At 44.2% G+C, this 9,729-nt stretch overlaps 1 protein-coding gene across 11 annotated transcripts in view; it reads right to left on the reverse strand.

Annotated features, from left to right (window-relative positions):
• Zmynd11 (zinc finger MYND-type containing 11) overlaps window positions 1–8,921 on the reverse strand; it is an 82,739-nt gene extending 73,818 nt beyond the window's left edge. For 9 of the 11 annotated variants that reach the window (XM_027405064.2, XM_027405063.2, XM_027405060.2 and 6 more), the window contains exon 1: window positions 8,340–8,415. The gene's annotated coding sequence lies outside the window, so the exon portion shown is untranslated. Of the gene's footprint in view, window positions 1–7,736; window positions 7,908–8,339; window positions 8,416–8,723 lie in introns of those variants that run through there. The other 2 variants (XM_027405053.2, XM_027405054.2) reach the window with 2 other exon arrangements.
• Window positions 8,922–9,729: the final 808 nt, after the last annotated feature.

Raw genomic sequence — 9,729 nt, forward strand, 5'->3', positions numbered from 1 at the left:
AGATATGCCTGTGCATATTACCAAGTACTGTCTAGTTCCTGGGATCCTGTGAAGCCTCAAAGTACAGTAGTGGAGGAGAAGCTGTAAACATGAGCCACTGTGGCTGCTGCAACAGTAAGGCATACAGCTCAGGGACTTCTTCCCTAGCAAAGAAGGTAAGCCAGACATTTCAGAGACTCAAAGGAGCTACTCCTATAATCCATGTGGATAGAGCAAACTATCGGAAAGGACCTGGAAGGAAGAGGGATAACAAGAGGGGCTTGGTCCTGCCTTAACTTGGTATGTCAGACTTTGTTGACTCCCCAAGGGAGACCTTACCCCCTCTGAGAAGTGAATACGGGATGGGAAGTAGGGGTGGGGGGGAGAAGAGAGAGGGTGAACTGGGAACTGGGGTTGGTATGTAAAATGAATTGTTTAAAATAAAAGATTAAAAAAAGATAGATAGATAGATAGATAGATAGATAGATAGATAGATAGATAGATAGATAGATAACAAGAATGCCTCAGGTACATATAAACAAAAGCTACAGCTGAAGAGGGAGATGGCCAGAAGAATAAGAGCTGGAACACATCCTCAGATGCCCACACTACTGAGTGCTGAACACCCATGGCAGCTGACATGTCTGCCCTAGGGAAACGACACTCTTAATCTAAGCAATGAGGAATCCCAGAGTTCATATGGAACAAGAATGCTGCTGTTTACATGAAACATCCAAGCTGCATGGAGCACATCTTCTGAACCCCCTTTATCCCCAGATATGATACACACTGACTGATGAGTACAACCATATCTGAGACCACCAGGGAGTACTAACCCCCTTGTACAGTCATCTTCCCAGATTGGAACAACGGCAATATTTACATTTCTGTGACATGGAATGATTTCATGCTTTCTTTAGTGATGCATTTCTCAGGCTACTTGATTATTCTGCTCCTATGGATACTTGATTCACTGATTCTTGGTTCTGAAAATAGAACCTGGTCCTCATACATGCACCCCTAACAGGTCTGATTTTTCAACGGTTTCTGAGAAGTAGAGCTAAAGGTCCCAGGGTACATCATTTTCTGTGTTATTCCAAAAAAGTATTTTCCAAAGGCGCTCATATATGCACATGCATGTACAGACAGACAGACACAGACACACAGACACACAGACACACACACACACACACACACACACACTGTTAAAATACTAAAACGGGACTTTACAAAATTAGATTCCAGTCCCAGTTTTTTAAAGATTTATTTAATATATATATATATATATATATATATATATATATATATATATTATGTCTGCCCTAGGGAAACCACACTCTTAATTTAAGCAATGAGGAATCCCAGAGAGTTCATGTGGAATATATATAATATATTAAGATATATTTATTATGTATACAGTGTTCTTCCTGCATGTAGGCCTGCATGCCAGAAGAGGGCACCAGATCTCATTACAGATGGTTGTGAGCCACCATGTGGTTGCTGGGAATTGAACTCAGGACCTTTGGAAGAGCAGCCAGTGCTCATAACCGCTGAGCCATCTCTCCAGCCCACCCAGACCCACCTTTAAGGATTCTGAACCAACATTTTTGTAATAGCAGTAATAAAAATAGTTCAGATGTTCAGCCATGATTGCACACCAGCATGCTAAACTAGTCTTGGTTTCTAATGTGAGTCCTAAAGCACAGTCATCTAAAATCACCTTGAAACATTTAAGAAAAAAGAAGAGGTCCCAGTTTTAATGTAAGCAAGTATAATTTTCATTAGCATTTAAAATATACAAATGAACAAAGCAAAAGTCTAACCTTGAGTTGAACTGATATCTAGTTAGCTTTTAATTAACCTGAGTGAGAAAAACTAATTTTATTTAAACAATTCTAAGAAATCTTCTATTTTGAATGATTCAAATGATAGTTTCCCAACTGAAATGTCTATCAGAAGCAGACTTAAGATTTTATGTATACGAGCACACACACACACACACACACACACACACACACACACACACGGGGTGGGGGTGGGGGGGAGACGGGTAAAATATGTAAGAGTTTTAAATAAAAATTTCAGGTATTTTGGTAGTGATATTTAATTTGATATTACTGAACATATAAGAAAAAGGTTAACTTATGAACACAGTAGAAAAGTTACCTTAGACTTTTTTCCCTTTGTAACTTAAAATACATCTCCAATGATAAACTATCCCCAACAGGTTAGTCTCACTTTTTAACTATAAAATCCAAGCAGTTAAAAATAGATAAACTTTATGTTAATTGGAAAAGGGCTCCATATACAATTCCAATTAAAAAATTAAGGACTTGCTCTCTCAAAAATGCTTTTCAGATGCAGTTTGGAGACAGAAAAATACTAAGCAGATAAATCCAGATGTAACAAAAATAAAACTTAAAATAACCCTAATAGCTTTCAAGTTGAAAAGGCTTCCCCATAATTAGTCTTCATTAAGGGACTGTTTCTTTCTGAAAACTTCTGCACAGCTACTAAATGAGAAAATCATACTTAATAGCCCACTGCAGCATCACTGCTATGACAGCCTGGAGAACGTGACTCGGGATGCTGCTGCAGTGCTGCCTGCCCGTCTCCTTACAGCATGTTCTGTTCATGGAATCACACCCTTCCATTGTGGACGCCAGAATATACCCTGCAGAAATCTGAAGGCTTAGCATGCAGAGAAGCTTCCCAGAACTTAGGATTCAGTCCAAATTAACTTAGCCAATTGAGAGACAGTTAAGTCTGCAGACAAAGGCTTCCCCTCTTAAGACAGCAAGAAGACTTTAGCATTGAAGTTCATGCCAAGTATTTTCAAGCATGTTTCTCCTACTATAAACACTAAAATAAAGATTTAAGTATCCCCACTCACTACTCTTGAACCTGAGCCAATTTGTATCTCCATAATATGAGCTGCTATGGCAACGGAGAGAAAATGAACCAATTATCTATGCTTGTTCTTAGATCACTAGCTGTCATTAACAAAGAAATTGGAACTAACCTGAACTTTATTTGTGGAATGTTCTGATTATCAGTTCTCTAATATTCTTTTCTTTCCAACTTCTGCTTTTTCAAATGAGCATGGTCTCCCATTCTTATCTCATGTACGTCTTTTTTGCAGATTTATAAAGGTGTTCCAGGGAAATGGGTGAATCAGTACAAAACCTCAGAAGGTTCATGGAACTTGGAGAGATTGACAACAGCTAACTGAATGTTTGATGCTCCTAAGTTTGCATTCAAACCAGACTGATCATGTCTCTGGGATCTTAGGCAACAAACAGGGCCTGTTCCCTTACAAAACAATAACACCTTCCTCAAGACACTGTTGTAAGGGACTCATGAAGTATGTAACTTGCCTGGGATGGGAAATGCCCACCTGCCAACACCTTCAAATATCATGGTAATATAAAAATGCTGCCATAGGCCGTATTTTTTTTAACTTTTTAAAAATTTATTCTATGTCTTTCACATTATGCATCTTGATCCCATTCATTTCCCTGCCCCTTCACATCTGCCCTCTGCCCCTGCAGCCCCCCCCCAATAAAACAAAATTTAAGGGCAAAGAAAAAAAGGAAGAAAGGAAAATATTAAAAATCTCATCATGGCAGCTAGTCTATTATTAATAGTTCAACTGTTAAGTAGTTAACTCTAGAAATGAGCTTAATTTTTATCTACTCAAATATATATAATAGACCATGCAAGTATGTTTAAATGTTCAAATATATGTTTTACTTTATGGACTATTGCTTTGTATTTACAAGTAATTTTGATCCTGATTCTTATATAACATTTTCACAGGTAAAACTAACTAGAATTTTCTAAGTGGAAAAAAGTCAGTAACAGCAGGCTCATTTCTATTTTTCCCTCCCTTTCCTTAAAACTTAAAATGGTCACCTATTTCATGCACATGCTTTTAGCAGTTAGGCCATTCAGAAAGATTGCTCGGCGAGAACTTTATATTAAATCCTCTCTTTGCTGCATCTTCCATTCTTGTCACTCACCCATCATCCTAGGAGTTCCTGAACTTTTTCATGTTACACAGATCACATTCTTTCTCAAAGTACCTGGACTGCCCCCTTCCCCTGCAAGGGGTTCCAGTGCACAGACATGCATACGAACTCTAGGATGGGGAGTGCACTGCTACTAGGAACTGAACTTCTCATAATTAAAAGACTGCTATATTTTTAAGATGACAATGTGTAATTTCTTTTCAAGTGGGCCAGTGTGGTGGAGACACAGCAGACAATGTTGTACTATCATAGTACTCACTTCTGTGGCTACACTGCAGGTCCCAAACATTTCAACAGAGCCATAGGAAGCCACAGGTCCCTAGAACCTTCAGTTACCAGAGCACAACCAAGCTACACTTCTTGGGACAATATGAGAACAGGTACTGTAAGCATCTCACGGTTACTGTATGGGAGACATGTGTAAATGAAACCAGTTGCCCTTCATCTCTTGTCAACTATTAGGACAACAATTAGGAAAATTATGGGTGAGGAATGGAATTCATTTCCAGAATGAACTAATGAAAGGACGGCAATGGTTGCCCTCTGCAGATTCTCTTCCTATGCAATATAAAACACCACCTGAAGCAATACAGACAGAGTAGAGTAGGTGAGGGAAGTACTAAATTAAGTCAATGGTTAAAAATAACTCTCAGATAGTATATTTCAGCTATCATTTGTCAGGGATAATAAACACCAGGGATCAGGAAGTAATGAATTAAAAAACAAAAACAAAAAAAAAATTGTTAAAATTGCTTCAGGGAACTAAGTATAGTAATATATACATATGCATACATATATATTATTCTACTTTTTATATGATTTGTAAACAAAGTCAAAGGGAGGTGGGGGACAACAACAGCAAGGTTACATTGAGAGATGCAAAGTAGCAATATATCAAAATTAAAACTAGAAAGTTGTGAGCCAGCAAGCTAGATCTGTCTATAAAGTCACTTGCTACAAAAGCCTGTGGATTCTAGTTCACTCCCCAGGGTCCCTGCAAGTTGTCTTCTGACTTCCACAGTCATGCGCCACAGCACGCATACCCCATACCCGTACACAGTATGCATACTGCACACAATAACAATAAATCTAGAAAGTTTTTACACCTAATGTCCACCACAGAAAACAAAAGTTCAAAAAGGAGAGGAGTAAGGTCTCAGATTTCATTTGAGACATGCTCTGAGCTAATGGGCTTTCTGAGCCAGGCCTGTGACACTCGACCTGTGCCAAAATGACCACTTCTGGGAAGTAACCTGCATATTCGCACCTTTTACAAACTATAGATGGGTATATAATCCACACTTTTTTTTGTATCCAAATCAACAAAATTGACTAAATCCATTTAAAGAAACAGGAAACAGCATCTTTTGTCCACAAGATGGGAGCTCGCTATTAGTTGTGGCTCTATATACACCCTGATCAAGAAGGAAAGCATGCACTGTAAGGACCCCTCCCTCCAAAAAGCCGGTCCTCACAGTTCTCACCATGAGCCTGGCACTGCTGCAGTATGAACTAACTCACAGGATCCACTCCCTGTTCTTCCTATCCTAACCTGTCAAAAGTTAAGTCGATTGCCAAGAGCTACTAATGACCCAAGTGAGACCCAAACCCAAGTCACTGGGCCTCAAGGTCTTAATCATTATTCCATGACCAAAATCAAAACAAAATTAATCTCCCTGAAAAAGTTAATGTTAAATTGAATTGAAGGTTAGCAAGCAGTGAGATAAGGCTCAGTGCTCATTTGATGGTTCTTTTTTCATGGCACATCATCTTTGGTTAGATTTAGTGATTTATTTTTTTTTTAAAAAGCCAATCAATTGAAGGCTAAAGAGGGTAATAAAAATTTTCCAGCAGCTGGTTAGGGTTTTTTTGTTGTTGTTTTTTTGGTTTTTTTTTTTTTTTTTTTTTTTTTTTTTTTGCTGGTTAGGGTTTTAAGCAACCACTGTCCTACAAGCATGTGATAGTTCTGTTGCAAATGTCAAAAATCTTTACTCCAATTAGCATCTCAATTAAGTTACACTAGAATATGAATGCCTCTATTATTTTCGATCAGAACCACCCTAAATGGAAATGGAGAGAGGGTTACCAAAAGGTGAAGGTTCAAATAAATCTATGTCATTCACAGAAAATGCAAATAGGCATCCACCCAAGCACCAACTTTAGGATAGCTGAAGAAAATTTAAGGAGAACTAGAGCACAGTTCTAACATTTAAAATCAAATTTTCTTTATAAAGAAAGCACTCACATGTACATTTGTTTAAACACCTAGCAATTGGTAACTGCAAAAACCAAACTGTCCATCTTAAAGAATATAAGAGCTACAGTTTTCACATGAAAACAGTCTCTACAGAAAAAGATAGTGTATACAGTATAGCAATTTTCTCAATCAGAATTCAGCAAGAAGCATTCTGATTTGATCAGTCGCATTTCATGTCTTCTGATCTTTGATTGTCCTTTTCATCTTACAGGGTTAGCCAAAATTCTGACAACAATGTAACCAATGTACTTGCTACAATGTAAACAAAGGCCAGGAAACTAATAGGCCTGTACATAAATTCTCATTGCTTCTAGTCTAGCAGTTCTCTACCTGTGGAACCCCACCAGTTTGGGAGCCAGAAGACCCTTTCACAAGGGTTGCACATCAGATATCCTGCATATCAGATATTTACATTATGGTTCATAACAGTAGCAAAATTACAGTTATGAAATAACAATGAAACAATTTTATGGTTGGGGGTCACAACAGGAGGCATTGTATTAAATGTTGGCAGCATTAGGAAGGTTGAGAACCACTGTTTTAGTTGAACACATTAGAGATTTTTAAAAGTACAAAGACCACCGTGCCTACCAAAACCACTCAAAACTTTTAGAGTACAACCAGACACTAATAATTTTTAGCCATCAGTTGGAATCAATGACACCCGCCCCCATCATTTAAGGTTTGTATCCCATAACAATCAAGCTAAAGACCGTTACATTTCTTGTCTTATTTTTTAAAAGCATTTACTTTCTGTGGCTCGAAGTGATTATTTTTAATGTTTTTGCCGGCATACAACACAATTGACTGTAGGAAACTTAACTCCCAGGTGAATCAGAGAGAGGACCTGAGTGAGAAAGGCTCACAAAAACCCCTTAAACTGCCTACCACTTTGGGGGTGACTTCTCCCTGACTGGACCACTTGGCCACTTCTTTCAGGCTCAAAAACATACTGCGATGCCAGTTATTTTGTACACACCAAATGAAACCAGCGATTGAATACACACCACAGAAGATACTGGGTACAGTGTATAACTCCTACACTAACATAGGAACTGTATAAATACTACATATGACACTAGTTACTGTGCACACAACTTTACAGGAAACCAGGTACTGTGTGTATACACAGTATAAGACACTGGTCATGCAAAGGAAATTAACACCAGATACTCTGTAACACACATTGACACTTTGTAACCATATACAAAGAAACTGCAAACACAGCCGCACACAATGCTAGATACTATCTACACATCTTATCCCTCCTGGGATACAGGGCACAGTTCAGCTGTGCAGTGGCACAGGTCGGAGTTTAGACAAATTAGAGGACACTGGGTGCTGCGTGCATACTGCCTGTGACACCGAGTACTACTAACAAGTCACACACGACAGTCAGTACCACGGACACACGGCAAACACTAAGTATAAGTACCACAGACACCAAAGACAAAGTCCCACGGACACACCGCAAAGCACGCTCGGCTCGGCCCAGGAAAAAGGCGTGAGTGAAAGTTCGGGCCACAGCCCCACAGGCAGCGTCCCCATCAGCGTCTCTCCCCAGTTCTACACGGGCACAGCGCGGCTAATCCCGCAGCACGGCCGGGAGGACCTGTTGAGGCAGCTGAAGCCTCGCAACCCGCTCGCCTGCAGTCCCGAGGGACCGACGGACACTGGTCTCGGTTCTCGGGCACCGCCGCTTCCACTGCTCCCCTCCGCCCGCCACACGTTCCACGCAAAGGGCCCTCGGGCCTGGCCAGGCGGGAGGCGCTGGGACCCGGCGGGAGGAGCTCACAAGACTCCGCGGCTTCGGGGCGCCAGCAGGCCGCGCGCGGTTCTCCGCGGCCTTCCCCCGGGCCTGTTCCTCACGGCTGCCGGAGGCAAGAGGCGCCGGACCGAGGGAAAGCGCCCAGTCCGCAGGCCTCGCCGGCCTGGGGCAGTCCCGAGGCCACCATCAGCCGCCGCCCGCCACAGAGGCCGCAGCCCCTGCAGCCGTCACGGTGCAGGCCGCGTCACCGCCACGGACGCCTCCGCCCGCCCCGCCGCCCAGCGCCCCGCCGAGCTTTCCCCACCATTATGCTCCGCTCCGCCGCCGCCGCCGTCGCCGCCGCGCCCGGCCCTCCCTCCGGAGCCGCCTCCTTCCCGCCGCCCGGCGCCTCTCGGGCCTCAGCCGGCGACGGGCGCGGGGGGCGGGGGGGACGCAGGCCGCCGTCTCCTCCTCCTCCCCGCCATCTCCTCCCTCCTCCCCGGCTCCCCCCGCTGGCTCGGCGCAGAGGGCTCGGGGCTCGAGGGGCGCCATGTTGGCGGCGGCTTTCACCACAGAAAATGCCTCGGCGCGCGCCGGGGCGAAGCCTGGTGAGGCGGCCGGGGCGTCGCGCGCCGGCTGGAGGCCCGGACCGCCGCGCGCACAGTTCGCTCGCTCGCTCGTTCGCTCGCTCGCTCGCTCGCTCACTCACCGCGTCTCCTCAGCCCGACGGCGGCGCAGGGCCTTCGGGGCTGCCGAGGACGCCCTGGGGGAAAGCTGACGCTCCCCACTAAGCGGTGGTTCACATGGTGCGGGCGCGGCGGCCGGCCGAGCTCGCAGCCTCCTCGGAGTTCATTGTGTGCGCTCGAGTGTTTCCCCGCGCGGGGCCGGGCCGGGCAAGCGCGGCCTGGGCCGAGCCGCGCACGGGGGGCTCTAGCGGCGGGCGCGGGACTTGCGCGGCCTGCGCTGCCTCCCCGCCCCGAGACCGGGGGAGCCCGCCGCACCCGCTCCTACCTTCCCTCGACCTGTCTCCGGCGCCTCTCTGCGAAATCGGTTTCAGCATATTCTAAGGGGTCCACACACCAACTCCATATCAACACACACGTGCAAGCTACGTACGTGCTGGCACGCTGGAGCCGGGCACCGTGACACGAGGGTAGCATTGTTAGGGTCCTGCCAGGCCCGGTGGGCTGCGACGCGGCTCGCGGGGTGGACCCACTCCACGCTTTGCTTGGTTCCTAATGGCTCCGTGTTGGACAAGCACTCGCCCGTGTACTGACCCGAATGGGTAAGATAGTCTCCCTCTATTTCCAACCCTGTGCTCAAAAAACCAGTTGCAAGACACTCAAGTTCCCGCGTCCTGTAGATGCACAAATGGAACGTTTACAAAGAATGGACCTCCCATTATCAATCTGGTTAGAACATTACAAATTGCTGGAAGAACTAGGTTATCCTTTTTAGTGAGTAATTCTAGATCTAATCAGAGGAGATCCCTTAAGCTATATGGCTTTTAAAAAACCTTTGGGGGAAAAGTCGCAGAGATAAAAGGACATACAGATGTCGTACATTGTCCTAATAACCTTTGCCTGCTAGGAGTTTGGAAAGGAAACTACTGGCCAAAATTGCTTGCCCCTATTCTCATCGGATATATGTGCCTGAAAATCACTGGAAACTCCCCTAGAAACCTGGATTCTTAAATTACCCATCTGTTTACAGAG

The sequence above is a fragment of the Cricetulus griseus genome, chromosome 3, assembly GCF_003668045.3.
Source record: "Cricetulus griseus strain 17A/GY chromosome 3, alternate assembly CriGri-PICRH-1.0, whole genome shotgun sequence".
Lineage (NCBI taxonomy): Eukaryota > Metazoa > Chordata > Mammalia > Rodentia > Cricetidae > Cricetulus > Cricetulus griseus.